Below are 16,812 nucleotides of genomic sequence, written 5' to 3'. Positions count from 1 at the left end.
AGACCAATGAACACAGAGTGGCAGTGAAGGTCAAGGACCAATCCTGAAAGCGTCATGGCATTTTGAAGATCTGATGAAATATGCTCTTCTCATTCACATTTTCCTGATCTTGGCTTCATACTGTAAGTATCCTTTATAATCCAGGGCAAGGTGTTTAAACAAGACATTTCTTGTTTCAAAAGCCAGAGCAAGCCCTTCCCTGTGTGTTTGTGTTCTCTTGACACACTTCACTTACAAATCACAAAATCAAAGACAGTGCTATTAAGGAGCAATGTAATCACTAAGCTTAGGGCTCTTCTCTTAGCATGGCCCCATGCAACTGTGCATAGCTGTAGGGCTGGATTTGTATTTACTGTGTTCTCAATACAAGATGGGCAGTGCAAGTGACTTGTTGACTGGCTAGCAACAGATCAAATTATATTGTGCAAGTAAATATCAAAATATCAACTTGTAAACCTTGTCTGTGAGGAAGACAGGGAAGTACTTTCTGCATATGACTTGCACTGTAGACTTTCTGTGTGCGCGCGCGCGCGCGCGCGTGTGTGTGTGTGTGTGTGTGTGTGTGTGTGGTACTAGTCCTGGGGCTTCATCTTAGAGCCTGGGTGCTATACTTCACCTTTTAAACTTTTTCTCAGGGCTACCACTCTACCACTTGAGTCACAACTCCACTTCTGGCCTTCTGCTGGTTAATTAGAGATAAGATTCTGAACTCTCCTGCCTGGGCTGGCTTCGAACAACAATTTTCAGATCTCAGCGTCCTGAGTAGCTAGGATCACAGGTGTGATCACGCCCAGCTTTGATTCTGCACTGGGGATTTGTGTGGGAAGGAATGGACTCTGACAGTGATAGAGGGGTGAGCCTCCAGCTGCTTTCTACTTTATGGATTGGTTCATATAATCATGATTAAGTGAATATACTACTATACAGACTTTGACCAAGAATTGAAACACATATGTATGTATTCTCTCTTAACCTTGTCCTTGTCCAATCCTTCTTGCAGAACAGTAGGAGGTATTTCTAGCCTTGAGGGGCAAAACCTGAAACAGCCCTGACTGGACCAACAGGTGAATGGAGCTTTGATCATGCGGTTACTTGAAATTCATAGAAAGGTAGAAGGAAAAATAAATTATCAGTTGGGTCTAGCTATATTCAAACCTGTGAAGATCAGAATAAAATGTTATTATAAAAGGGCAAGTAGTACTGGGCACCAGTGGCTCATGCCTGTGAATCCTGGCTACTCAGGAGGCTGAAATCTAAAGATCATGGTTAAAAACTACTCAGACAAAGCTGGAAGTAAGCTGTGGCTCAAGTGGTAGAGTGCCAGCATTGAGCAAAAGAAGCTCCAGGACAGTATCCAGGCCCAGAGTTCAAGCCCCAGAACTGGCAAAAACAAAACAAAACAAAACAACCCCCCCCAAAAAACCCCAAAAGCAAGTCATAGATGTATATATTTGGTAATATATTCAGCAGACCTTGATTTATCAGAGTTTGCCTTTCATTTTGGGATCAGACATAAAAATACAGAATTTAGAGCTTGACAAGTAAGCTCTTTACAATTATAAACTGAGTTTTTGGCAACATCATTTTCTAAACCCTTACTATTGTTTTTAATAAAATGAGGATAATTGTACTAGTCTTACCTAACAAGTACTTAAATAAATATATTTACATACACATACATATATAATTTCAAGGACACTGAATTTTATTAGAGGACAAGAAACATATTTTGAATTAGGAATCACAGAAATATGCTTTTTTTAAGGTAGGATAAAGATGATGAGAGGAAGCCAATTTTATTTCAGGCCCGCCATTAATGAGAGGTAAACAACGAGTGACAATAAATTAAAAAGAGACTTTCTAAGAGAACAGGAGTGCCTAGGAAAATGAGTTAGTAGGAAGCAAATTGCTATGTGCCTGGGCAAGCCGACTCTGGGTGTAGCACCCATCCCTGATTGCAGGCCATTAGTCTCAGTCTGTTGGTAGCATCCAGACCTGCAGAGCCTGTTGCTTACCATTCCTTTACATCTGTACCTCCCCACACTGGCATGTGCTGATTCTGTGGAGATGTCTATCAAACTCTGGCTGTAGCTATGTGACAAGCTAATGGCTGTGGCAAAAACAGCTAAACAAGAATTAAACAGTCATCAAGGTTTTGCTCTATTGCAAATCTCTGCTAGGAGAGCCCAAGATTTCTACTGATTATGACAAATGAGGGAAACCATTGAGCCTAAGTTCCTTTGAGTCTGGCTTACTTCACTTAATATGATCTTTTCTAAGTCTTTCCATTTCCTAACAAATGGGGCAATGTCATTCTTCCTGACAGCAGCATAGAATTCCATTGTGTATAAATACCACATCTTGTGGATCCACTCATCAACTGAGGGACAAAAGGCCATGTAGTAGGACGCTAAATGAAAGGACCTCTAGGATATAGAAACATAAGCCATATAATTAATGATTGTTGTCCTTAATGTACTGTTATCTCTCATCTCTTTTGCTGTCCCTTGGTTATCTCATATTGTTACAGTATCTCACTTTGTTACCTGATGTATCGGATATATTTGTATTTGGTTATTTGAAATTGGATAGGAAAGGGGGGAAAACAAGATGAGGGGTGGGGGTGGGGGGAGGGAAATGGGGACCAAGACATGTGAAAGGGTATCAGTGTATGGGAATTAATGCACCTCCTATCTGGCAAATATCATGTAACCCTTCTATTAATTACAATAAAAATATATGAAAAAAATTAAACAGTCATGATCATTGATGTCAACTACTTTGCAATAGATTTTCTCTTGTTACTTCAACATAAATGATGCCTTCTTTTGCCCTAAGAGCAAAAGAAGTAGCATCTCTCATAGCCAAATGGGTAGTAGCCATGGCAACCACATACGTACCAGAGTCATGGCTGCATGGCCCTCCATCTCCTCTTCTCCAATTCCTTCCCCCTCCTCTGTCTTCCTTTCCACCTCTCCTCCTCTTCCTCTATTCCCTCATCTCCTTTTCTTTCCTTTTCCTCTTTCCTTCCCTACCTTTCCCTGTCCTCTCTCTTTCCCTTCCTCCCTCCCTCCCTTTTCCTATCCTTTCTTCCTTCCTTCCTTTTCCTTCCTTCCTTCCTTCCTTCCTTCCTTCCTTCCTTCCTTCCTGCCTTCCTGCCTTCCTGCCTTCCTGCCTTCCTGCCTTCCTGCCTTCCTTCCTTCCCTCCTTCCTCCTTTTCCACTTTCTTTCTTCTTTTGCCTATCTGGTTACCTACCTGCCTACTTACTTATTATGTGTATATGTAGATATCATGCAGGTCTCTCCCTCTCCCCCCCCTCTTCCTCTCTCCCTCCTCTTCCCCCTCTTCCTCCCTCTCCCCTCTCTGCTGAGGCCTCAATTACTTTACATTCACAATCTTGTATGGATTAGAGAAGATTAAAATAGAACACAGTACTTATTTTCCTATGCACATGCACTGGAGCTATAAAATATAGAGTAATTTTTTTTAAAGAGATGAGTAAGCTAAGAAAGAATTCCAAGAACAAGGGGCATTTGAGTTAAGGCCGGAAGCATGCAGCCCACATAGAAGGCAAATGAAGGACAATAAGCCATCTTACTACCATGACTGAGATCTGAGATAATGCATCAGATGTAGAGAGGAAATATTTTTAGAGAGAGACAGAGAGTCAAGGAGATAGAGCAACAGAGAGAGACAGAGGCAGAGAGAGAGGGGGAGAGAGAGAGAGATGTGACTAGGAGGAGTGGAGGAAACAGTTGTTCTTTGTTATTGGAATCATGGCTTAATTTTTCTGACCTTGAGCTTTCTGCAAAAATGACTTTGACCAATCCTTTTCTTTTTCATTTAACCAAAGCAGATGTGAATTAAGACAACCAGTACAAGACAACTGTCCTATAAAATGGAGTTCACTATAGTACTACAATAGTACAATATAGTACTACTTAGAGGGGATTGCTTTCAGTATTTCATGAGTGTTTTGTCTAGATGGTGTTTGGAATCAGAAACTAACAAAGTAGGGAGATATGGTGGGGAAATTTATGTTGCTCTGAAATTACGGAGATCTCTAGAGATAATTCTTATGCATATTGAAGATTTCCTATTTCACAAATTTTTATCTCGATTAAAACACCTTACTATAAAATGATACTTAAAATGCACACTAGATAATGATTATCCTAAAAGAATATTTTCTTACTATGTACATACCTTTAGACTTTTCTGGAATTTCTAAGAAAATCATGAGGTCATTACCTGTGACAGTAACTAGTATGTTTCTCCTTGTTGTACTTTAAAAATACAACATATTCCTCTTGTAGCTGCTGAACTTGAAAATATGCACAATGTCATGCTCCATGATGTGAATTTGATATTGAGTTTTTAGTAATAAATTTTCTATACAAAATAGCTCAGCCAGGGTCTACAAAGGTCACCAGAAGGTAATTTATTTTCTGAAAGATTTAGGTTTTTCATCACAAAATGTATTAATTATAATATATATAGCCTAAAGAAAAATGTACTTTATATAAAAGTTGTTACACCAATTTCTGATGAAATCAGCATTTCAATAGAAATAAATATGAATGTCCCCAAAAACAAATATAAATGGAAACTATGGTACTGAAAAATTGAAATCAGAGAGAAACATTAATTGAATTCTATTCTTCAACAAGAAGAAATGAAACTTAAAAAATATGATGCTGAAGAAAATGCTTAAAAAAGAAGAAACTATTTTTGCTTTTTAACTAATAGCTTGTTTGTGAGAAGTACTATTTTTTTTGGTCAGTCATGAAACTTGAAATCTGGGCTTGGGCTCTGCCCTGAGCTCTTCAGCTCAAGGCTACCACCCTACCCCTGGAGCCATAGCCCCACTTCCACTAATAGTTTGTTAGTGACACACTAATTATAAGACACAATGCTTAATCATCTGTATTTTTACTGGAGAAATATTAAGTATGAACTATGTGACAAGAGTCCATTCAGATTTGGTTAATCATGGCTGCCCAGAACTTTATGGCCCAATACCTAGATATGTCAAGGGAAAGACATTACAAGTAACACAATCTAGATTTAATACTTTTTTCCCAAGGTTTTCTGATAGAAAATCAAATTCAAGGGTATTATGCACTGGAAGTAAGTGTTGGTAATATTATTGCAAAGAAAAGTGTCAATATCAGGGAATGCACAAGGTAGAATTTACAATTTTGAATATCCAAGATGTTAGAAGGGCAGGAAACCAAGGGAAGAGACATATTGGGATAGGGATTAATTTTCATTCATTGCTAGGGATGAATTATGGAAGAGATCAAATAAAACTAGTGATTAATATTAGAGCAAAGTAGATAGGAAGAATTCTTAACAGAAGGAAGAATGATAGGGAAGGTTTTCAGAGAATAAAATTGACAATTTTGTGAGGATCCCTGTGAAGCTTTTCAATAAAGTAATGGATCACCATTCATGCCTTTATCATCTAAATTCAAGTGTCTGATATTATCGAGTTTATATTCACTCCCAAATTCAATTTCATGGCTAGTAAAATGAAAAATAATTGAAAAGTTTGGATTCTGCCTGATTCTGAAAATAATGATTTAAAAATAAAATCTAGGCAAGTAAGATAAGTAAAAATAAACAAGCTAAAAAATCTCCTATTTTTTCATTTTACTCCTTTAAAGTGCATATTTTATGATAGGAAGGTAAAATATTGGGGATAGAGTGAGAAGAAACGATACGATTCAGACACTTGTGGGTACAGCTATTTATAAATAATACTTATAAATCTGGATTGCTAGAAATCAGCATTATTGACATTTGGGATCAGATATTTCTTTGTTATTGGAGGCTATTTTCTAGCATTAGGATCATCCCTGTTTGTTACCAGTAGATGCCAGAAAATCCCAGAAATAAAAAAGTTCATCCTTTTTTTTTTTGATGCCAGTCCTGGGTCTTGAACTCAGCCTGGGTGCTGTATTTTTTGGTCAAGGCCAGTACTCTACCACTTGATCCAAAGCTCTATTTCCAGTTTTTTGGTGGTTGAGACAGAAATCTCATAGTCTTTTCTGCCTAGTCTAGCTTTTCACTGCAATCCTGAAATCTCAGCTTCTTGGAGTAGTCTGGACTATAGGCATGAGCCACTGGTACCTGGCCCGGAGTTGATCCAACTGAAACTTTCGCCTGAGGTTTCCAAATGTCTTCAAGAGGACAAAATAGCCATGGATGAGAAGTGCTGACATAGATACGAATTCTTTCAGTGTTTCTGTTCCCTATGTAGAGGTGAGATGGAAAAGCCCTGAAATAGAAACCATCAAAGAATAGGGCAGTCTTGAGAAGAGCACCCCATCTCTTCTTTGGGGAGCCACCATACTTGTGCTGTGTGGGATCCTGCAACAAGAGCCAACTTTGCAAACTTCCGGTGAACAAGACAGCATCTTTCCTTTGGCTTGAACTGATTTGGCATCTGTAGAATTCAACTAAGTTGTTCACTGGACAGATGGAATGCAAAACTATCAAAAATTATGTAAGCATGTACTGTAATTTTAAAGCAACCTGTACAGATAAGGAAAAACTTCAATGCAAACAAATTGTAGGGTATTCTATGTATTTTTCTTAGAAGAAGGAATACATTTAAATAGATTCATGGTCCTTTACATTGAGTCAAATATGCTGCTGGACCTTCAGAACTAGATTTTAGGCATACAGCAAATATGAAACTGGGAAGCAGCATTCGAAACTTCAAGAGACTTCTTCCCATCTATTTTCTTCCAATATAAGTCACTAGTCTCATTTGAAATCTTTGCTGATTTATGCCTACTAATTGTTTCTGTACCTTTCCTCATCTTGTAGGAATATTATGGTCATCTTTTGTAATCTCTGCTCAAGAATCAGCCATCTTTAGAATTTACAAATACTATCTCAATGGAAATTCACAGTCTCAATGAGTTCTATCAACATGGTAATATACATGTCAAGGAAAAAGAAAGCCAAGTAGGGGATAGAAAGTGTCTGGCCTGTGGGCTGTATCAAATTAGAAAAATAATTTGGTAAGTGACAGGAAAGACATATGTACTTATTAGCATGTTACCATTTGGCTGCCTACAGGCAATCTGCCTGTATTGAAATTTTGTATGACCCACAAATGATATCATAATATCCAAATGGCTCTCAGTGGATAAAAGATTGGCAACTATTTAGTCTATGGAAGGATAAATGACAGAGGGGGAAAAACCAGACAAAGTAGATCTCTCAGTTGGGCACACCTCTTCCTGTTGGGTTCTACATGTTTTCTAAAATACTGAGTAGTTGGAGCAAGTGTCTGTATGATAATTTCCCATTAATATCATCCTCTTGCACTAGTACAAGTATCTTCACTCATGATAAAAGCCTATAAAGATATAACTTACAAATAGAGAATATATATAAGAAGACTCCATATTTCTTTGATCTTAGTTTTGTTTTTGGTTTTGTTCATGGGGCTTGAACTAAGGGCCTGGGAACTGTCCCTGAGTTTTTTGTTCAAGGTTAGTGCTCTACTAATCTGAATGATAACTCAAAGTTCAGGTTTTCTGTTGGTTAACTGGAGATAAGATTCTCACAGACTTTCCTGCCCAGGTCAACTCTGAACTGCAATCCTCAGATCTCAGCCTCCTGAATAGCTAGCATTACAGGTATGAGGAACCAGTGCCTGGCTTGTTTGTTATTTTTTACAATGTGGAACTCAAACCACTCAACCAACCAAATAAACAAAAACAACTACTTCTTGAATCCTGGCATGCTTTAAACTCCAGTAGCATCTTCAAGGTAGTCTCCATAAAACTTGTTTCAGCTACACCTTCAATATTTATACTTTAACTTTTGCATCTTGCTCTGTGTAAAGCGTTGATCAAAACCCATCTTTGTTGGTAGACATTTCTAATGTAGAAAATTTAATCTCTTACCTCAGAAATGTCATATCTTAAGTTTCAGCAGAGGTTGACAAGTCCATGACTTTGTTTACCTATTGGAGCTGAGAGGAGAAGGAAGATCATCTTATCCAGATTTCCTTTGGGAAATGGATTCCTAGCTGACTTTTGATGTGTAGATAGAAGTAACAAAAACATTATAATATCAGAAAAATAGTACTCATTTCCTCTCTCATGTTGGGAGGTAAGTTTTCTAGAATCATGAGAAGAGTATCATATTCTATTTAAAAATCATAATGAGTAGTTTTGGAGAAGAGAGAAAACATCTGATACATGCCAATTTGGGGAATTTTGAAAGGGTAGAGAGAAATAGCTGTATAGCTAGAAGATAAAATTTATGTTTGTGCTACTTTATGTCATGGAAGTGTTGGGAGGTGAAGATATATTATGTTAGCATTCTAAAATCATTCACTGTTCTTTATTATTATTAGTTTCTTTTTGTTGATTGTGGGGCTTGAACCAGGGGACTGGGCATTGTCCTTGAGTTCTTATACTCAAAGCTAGTATTCTACCACTTTGAGCTACAGCAGCACTTTTGGTTTTCTGGTGGTTAGTTGGAAATAAGAGTCTCATAGATTTTCCTGACTGGTACGGCTTTAAACTTCAATCCTCAGGTCTCAGCCTTCTGAGTAGCTCGGATTACAGGTATGAACCACCAGTGCCCAACTCATTCACTCTTTAACTTCTGAATTAAATGTGCCAGAGAGAGGAAAAGCAAAAATGTTTCTCTGAATTCCAGAAATGCACTTATACAGTTATGCATCATGCAAAATTCTGATACAGTGTGCTTTGAAGGAAAGAGCTCAGTTGCAAGTGAGATTTCTTTCTTTCTCTATTTCTTTTCTTTTTGCATCTGTATCTGAGTCAGGCTGGTTGTTTCAAAAGGTTCTTCAACACCAAATATGTATTCATTGAAAGAAAATGAGAAGCAAAAGTTCAGCTTCTCTCCTTCCTAGTACCTTAGTTGACCTGGAATGTGGAGGAAAGAAGAAACTCTGAGAAGCACTTACAAATAATAGGGTCCCATGAGCGTTCTTGGGTTTTATGAGATGTTGCTGTTTCTTGGGATCTGAGTGCAGTCGGCAAGTGGCGCCTAGGGAAGTTCAGGGTGGATGGAAGGAGTATGACAAGCAACCAGAGTGACAGAAGGAAAGGGGCAGGATTGTCTCCTTCCTCTGCAGAGAGGGAGGTTTTGGGAAAGAGAAAAGACAGAGGTGGCAACATTTCCAATACTCCCCCAAACCCTCCTGCAGACTGTATCAGGTGATACACAATTTAAAGGAGTATCAGTTCTGCTTTTGGGGACCTAATTTGACTAAGAAGATATAAGCCAAGCTAATTCAAATGATTTTCCTTCAATAAGACCAGAGTCTCCAAGAGAATGAGCTGACCTGATTGGCAACCAACCATGAGTGGCACACGAGCAGGTGTTTAAATATTTTTTGGCTCAGTCAGGGGATGAGTGATCTGCTGTGCCAATTAAAGATGGTATATAAAGATCCCAGAGGAGAAGACGACATCAACTCTTCAGTCTTCTCTGACAGTCCACACGAAATCTCTCCTCCTGTCAACATGTGTTGCAGCTACTACGGCAACTCCTGCGGCTATGGCTGCCGCTATGGCAGTGGCTATGGCTCCGGCTATGGCTGTGGCTATGGCTCTGGCTATGGCTGTGGATATGGCTCTGGCTATGGCTGTGGCTATGGCTGTGGCTATGGCTGTAGATATGGCTCTGGCTCTGGCTATGGCTGTGGATATGGCTCTGGCTATGGCTCTGGTTATGGCTGTAGATACAGCTCTGGCTCTGGCTCCGGCTGTGGCTGTGGCTATGGCTGTAGATATGGCTCTGGCTCTGGCTGTGGCTCTGGCTGTGGTTTTGGCTATGGCTATGGCTCTGGTTATGGCTGTAGGTATGGCTCTGGCTCTGGCTATGGCTCTGGTTATGGCTGTAGATATGGCTCTGGCTATGGCTCTGGCTCTGGCTATGGTTCCTGTTGTGGCTACCGGCCATTCTACTACAGAAGATGTTATTCTTCTTGCTGCTAAAACATCGCTATTAGAGGACCACTGCTCGGGAAGCAATCCTTCAGAAGACGGTGCTTCTTCGAGAATTCATACCCAAGATTTCCATCTTCAAGAAATGACCGGCTTGCTCCCATCTTTGACCTCTAGCTGCCCATTTCTTCCCATGGCATCTCTGTGGTCCTAGGCCCTGAGGCCCCATCTCACTATTTCAAAATGCTAGCCTTTCCTTCCTGGATGTCTGAGTCTCTCTTCTGACTGGGTTGATGACCAGGGAACCTATGATTGAAGAAACAATTTATTTTCAATAAAAATATTCTTTGACCTTTAGCATATCTTTGTGTACTTGCTGGTGAATTGCATGTTTTTGAGTCTCTCAGACATTGGGCTAAAGGCTGTGGCTGAAATTTAGGTGTTTTCTTGATACATCACACTCAGGCCTTTACCATTGCTAATGTCGTCTCACTGTACTTTTCCTGTACCATATACTTGAGCATTCAAATCCCTGAGCACAAGTAATAGCATTGAGTGGTTTCAGAACTGTGCTTTGGAAATGGTACTGTGTTGAGAGTGGAGAGGAAGAGAGGAGGAATGAAACCTACTCAGGACAAAAGTCCTAGGGAGAGGAAATGTTGCCTGTGAATGTAAAGAAGTTCATAGTACTCCAGTGCTTGGAGTATGAAAAGATAGGGGTTGTTTATAGCATTATTGGGGAATTAGAGCCAGGTGTTAAGCCCAGAAAAGTTTACCTAAAGAAAGGAGAAGTTAGGAGAAAGAATGTGTTATCTCATAAGCTTCATTTGGTAGAAGCACAAATTATTAGCACATATTGAGGTTTAGCCAAGTAGTTATTCATGTTGTCAACAACTATTTTTGAGTAAGTACCCTCTAGACACTGAAGATGCAGAAAATTATAGGTAAGCTCTCTGTTGTTAGCATTCACATTCAAAACTACCAACATAATGATGCATTGAGACACCTGTAATAGGACAAATGAAACAGTCTAATGAGAAAGAGAATGATTGACAGATACTTCATGAAAGTATTCTGAAGTCAGGCCATTTGAGTATATAATAATAATAATAATAATAATAATAATAAAGATACCCACAACAACGGACAACTAGAAAGTTCAATAATGAGTATGAAAGGCCAAGACTCTATTAATACTGGCCATGCCTAGGTATTACTCCTTTGTTAAGAGTGGGATTCTGATGTCTGGAGGTGGCTATGATAATAAAATTAAAATGCTTAACGTAGCTCCTGCTTGGCTTTCTGGAGAGGAGGATACCCTATTTTTTGGGCTGGGATTGTGATGTCCTTTGGTCATTTGACAATGCACAACTCTGCTACTTAAATTCTATATCAGAAAAAGGATTTTTAAAAAATACTTAGTAACAACATATTTAACCAGTGTAATAAATGTGTCACTGTCTCACTCCATGAAGGGTCGAATCTTACACAAAGGCCGAATCTCTCAGTTCCCTGAAGCTTGAAGGTTTCATGGGAGAGTCACCTGCAAAGATGATGGCTCTGTAGTCAGTCACTCGGGGAGAAAGATGAGGGTTTGTCTAGGGGAGAATTTGTTCAGCTGATGAAGACTCAGACTTTCTTCAAAGAGCAGGATACCTGTTTATAGCTGGTTCAAATATGAGTTAGATATGAGCACTTGGTGTGTTCTGTGCACTTCTGAGGTTTTTATGATTAAAAACAGTGGAAAGGAATTCAGACAATTATGGCTCTTTGAAAAAATTAACTTTCTGTTTTTTTATGTTCCTTGTCAACGAAGGCATTCTGAAACAAGAAGGGATCTCATTGAGTTGACACGTAGAAGATAATGTATGTATCAAAAAAAGATCTCCCTCAAAATCGGATTTTCCTAGTCAAAGGGAACTTTCAGCTTGTGTGAAGTGAGAAAATGGTAACCATGCTAAGGAGACAGGGATTATAAATTTGGAAGAAGTGCGTGTGTGTGTGTGTGTGTGTGTGTGTGTGTATGTGTATGTGTATGTGTGTATGTGTGTGTGTATGTGGCATTCATGTGTGCATACATGCATGGGTGCATGCGTCAAATAAGTCTGGTAGAAGTTAAGAAGAGAAATATTTTCTTTTATACATTTAATTACATTAAGGAGGGGATGAGAAGACAATTTACACTAGAAAAAATGAATGTGTGTGTGTGTGTGTGTGTGTTATTGTCTGGGTGATGTCTAGAGGTATTGTCTGGGTGAAGTATACAGTTATATTGGTCAGGTAGTGGGTACATTATTTCTTGAACATTGATACCTTTTTCCATGCTTTTCTCTCACTGTCCCTTCTCATACCCCCTCCCAATAATCTTGATTTTCTCCTCCCTTTCCTAGCTCAAATAAACATATATATATATATATAAAACAGGAAATTCTTAAAATAATAGAAATAATTAAAGATTCAAAGCTTTTTTTATTTTATTATCAGGGTAATGTACAGAGGAGTTACAGTTACATTTGTCAGGTAGTGAGTGTATTACTTTTCGCACATTGATACTCCTTCTCAGGTTTTTGTCCCTATTTCTCTTCCCCCACCCCTTCCCGATCATAATGTTTTTTCCCCTTCCCTTCCCTATTTCAAATAAAATAAACATATGCAATATACCCGGTAACAAAGTCAGACACAGTAATCACATGAGGTGACCCATAAGGGGGAAAAAAGAGAAAAGAAATAACCTAGTACATTAAGAACAACAATCACAAAGATAAACCTCTTGTTTCCATGTCCTAGAGTTCATTTCATTTAGTCTCATCCCATATGACCTTATGTACATAGCTTTTGAGCTACTGTGATCCTCTGCTAGGAGAGTCCTAGATATGTACTCATTGTTACAAATAAGGGAAACCTTGGAGCCTATGTTCCTTTGGGTCTGGCTTACTTCACTAAATATGATTTTTTTCCAAGTCTTTTCATTTCCATATGAATGGGGAGATGCCATTTTTTTCTCATGGCAGCATAGAATTCTTCTTGATCCATTCATCTACTGAGGGGCATCTGGCTTGGTTCCATATCTTAGCTATGGTAAATAATGCTGCAATGAACATCACTATGCAAAGCTTCTTTCAAATAAGGATGTTTGGATGGTTTTCATTGATGATCCATGAATGAATTATAGAAGAGGAACTTATTTTCTTTTCCTTCCTTTATATTTTTGACAGAACTGGGGTTTCAAGTCAGGAATTTCTGCTTAGCTTGCTGAAATAATACTTTACCACTTGTGGTACTATTCCACTAGTCTTGGTTGTGGCTTCTTGTCCTGGAGATTGTGTCTCACTGGCTTTTCTGTCCTATCCTGTCTTTGAACCATGATCCTCTAGATCTAGGCAACTCGAGTGGCTAGTATTATAGCCATGAGTCATTAGTAGCTGGTTTTCTGATGATTTAGTTTTGCCTTTACTTTATCGTCAAGTTGTAGTAAGTATTTGAACAGTTTACATTGGATTTGGTAGAAGGAATTTTTAATGGAAAAATTTATTTTTATTGTGAAAGGGAATAAGACAACAGCAAATACTGGCAGTATAACATTGCAAAGTGGGAGGAAATTAAGATGGAAAATACTCTAACATTCATATGACATAAAGTGAGGGGATGGAAACTTACTTTCCTTGAAATTAAATTCAATATTCTATGCCATGAAAGTGTGAACATGAAAGATGTATGTTGTTAAAAATTCTTGTAAAATTAAATTTCTCTGTCTAGTCATGGTCTAGAAAAACCATCAGTGGAAGCATACAAATAAATAATATGTTAAAACCTCTCAGGGAATAAAACTGGTGACATATTTGATATAGAAAAAGGGCATGGAGCTTGGAGGATATGAATCAATGCTGATAAATATATCAACATTCAATCAATGCTAATAAAATATATTTTAGTGGGAACAACAGTAAGAGTGGACAATCAAAATTTGAAGACACATCTGAAACAGGACATGGATATTGCTGACTGAGCTCTGGTATTTTCCTTCACCTTAACTAAAACTCCCTATGTCTCGATTCATAAATATAGACCCACAATTCATATCTTGAATATCTTCCCTAAGAAAACAGTTCCTTCTTGGTTGACTCATTCATTTTTTTCATTCAAGGGTTTGTTCTTAGGCATTGGAGTTCTGGACCTCTGGCTTTATCCATTGTTTCCAGTATTAATCAGTTCTCCCGTTATCCTCAGTAATGGTGCAAACAGTGGGTTGGAATGGAGAGGAGAAAGCTTAAAAGTTAGGTATACAGTTGGGTAGTGGTGGCGCTCACCTGTAATCTTAGCTATTCCAAAGGCTGAGATGTGAGAATCTTGGTTCAAAGCCTGTTTGGGCACGAAAACTCATGAGACATTGATCTCTACTTAATCTACTTAACCACTGAAAAGCTGGAAATGGAGATATGAGTCAAGTGTAGAACACCAGCTTAGAATGAAGAAGATAGGGAACAGTCGGCCCCAGGAATCAATCTCTCTTCCTCTAGTGTATAGTTGTGAGGAGGCTGGTCTCAAATCCGGATCCTCCTGGTTATCTTCCTATACAGTAGCCATGATATGCGCCACTGTATCTAGCTAATACATTGCTTGCAATACTTGGAGACTTTGGATAGAGCTCACAAGTAAGCTTAACCAAAGTTTTTAAATAGGTACTGTGAGGAGTGGCTGATTTGTCATGGTTTAAGTATGTTAATAGAAAAACAGCTGTAGCCAATTCCACTAATGTTCTTTAAGGTGTCTCATAAAAAAATGGTCCTCTTAGACAAAAGCAATGTTTTTGTGTCAGCAGATATTAGAAAGCCATTCTCACCAGTGACTTCAAGACAGAGCACCAACTTAAGGGAAAATGAAGGGTGAAAGGCTCTCTCAGCCATACATGGCAGAAGTGACTTGGGAACAAAATAGTAAAATAAATTTTATCTAAGACTCTTAAGTGACATTGAGGACAACAAGATTTTTGACGCATATGTGGATTTTATGAAAGAACAATTACAAAGTGAAATGTATGACCATAAGAAATAAGAGATCACTGTTATAACAAGCATTTGAGCATTCAGTGATCAGAAGGGAAGATTTTATGTAGCATAACAAAGAATGCATTCTTGAACTTGAAAATATATTAGCTGCGTGACTTCGGTGAGTTTCCCAACCTTTTGTTCTTACTTTTATATATTATTTGTTATCTATGTCTTTCATGGTTTCATTGGATCAAATAGATAAAAATATCTGAAGGAATTTGTAGTTTATAAAGGATTCAAAAGTCTTTTTTTAAAAGGACATTCATTTTTCAATTCTAATTTGAACTAAATGAGCTCCTAGAATTGAGTAAAAATGTATTAAGGAATGAACCTAGGAGAAAAAATTACTATCAGAAATTATATTCATGGGTGTTTGATTCATAGATATATAAAATGTTGAATTTCTGTATAGAATAGTCTCAGATTTCAGTGAAATCATCTACAAATTACTTTGAAATTAATGAAATAATGCAAGTACTTAGTCAAACTTTTTATTTTGTTTCTTTTTGGTACCAGTCCTGGGATTTGAAATCTGGGCTTGGGCACTCTCCTGGATATTTTTTTGTTGTTGTTCAGGGCTAGTGCTCTGTCACTTGAAAAACAGCTCCAAGTCCAGTTTTTTGGTGGTAAGTCTCATGGACTTTCCTTCCTGGACTGACATTGAGCCCCAGTCCTCAGATGTCAAGCGCCTGAGTTGCTAGAATTATAGACGTGTGCCACAGATCATTTGAATAGCTTCATTCCAAAAGTAATGGCTCTGGTTGTGGCTTTGGCTGTGGCTATGGCTCTGGTATGGATACAGCTGTGGGTACCATCTGAGATATGGTTCTGGCTCTGGCTTTGGATGTGGTTATGATTATGGCTCTGGCTGTTATAACTGCCAACCATATTGCTACAGATGCTATCCCCTTGTTGCTAATCACCATGGCAATTTTTCCTTTGACTTAATGTCTACTCCAAGAGCAGGTTCAATTGAAATTCCCTTATCCATGTACTTCAAAGCAAAGATTGATTACAGTCTTCTGGGTCCTTGAATTGACATCAAAACTTATGTGTGCACTTCCCTCACGTTATTTTATTGAATAGCCAACTGTACAATTTTAAAGTTTTTCTTCGTCCCTCATTATCTTCAGAAGCACGGAGAATTGTGTAGGCAAAAATGGAACAAAAATAGCACTTACTCCAAATAACTTATCTATCCGTATGTTTGATCTTGTTTGACTCAGAGTCACCAATATTTTTTGGATTTCTAGTTGGTAAAGTTTGTGGGCTACAAATTAGATTAAGTAAATTCTGGAATAATTAAATACACATTGAATAATTCATATATTTCCTAATTTTCCAAATGTCATTTCGTCCTTATCTCAACCCCAAACAAATACCATACCTAAAATTTTTTATCTTTTTAGAATCATTTGTTAGAAAATGAAAATAGATGAAAACACCTAGAAAGCTAGTCATAAATTCAATTAATTATGACAGAAATGATGGTCTTGATCCTTGCTTAAAGTGATGTGAATGAATATGTAGCTATATTAACTTGAAGCTAAGATATGCTTTTTAATACATGAGACAATGAATCTTGATATGAATAAACGACACTACAACAACTTCTAGAGGGAAACAGTGAGAACTAGGATTTATTGTTCTTGTTTGCTACATTTGCTGTATGAATTTTACACTTGTAGCTTTAAAGTGATTAGTGAGTGTGGTCAATGTCACACTTATGTTTCAGGTACAAAAGTAAAGGAAAAATGATGATGCCCATAAAATCTCACTAGACCACTTTTCTGTATGTTTGAGAAGGGAATTCCCA

This window comes from Megascapheus bottae, chromosome 1 (assembly GCF_031878675.1).
Source record: "Megascapheus bottae isolate mThoBot1 chromosome 1, mThoBot2.hap1, whole genome shotgun sequence".
Classification (NCBI taxonomy): domain Eukaryota; kingdom Metazoa; phylum Chordata; class Mammalia; order Rodentia; family Geomyidae; genus Megascapheus; species Megascapheus bottae.
The sequence above is the reverse complement of the archived record's forward strand: the minus strand, read 5'-3'. Positions refer to the sequence as shown.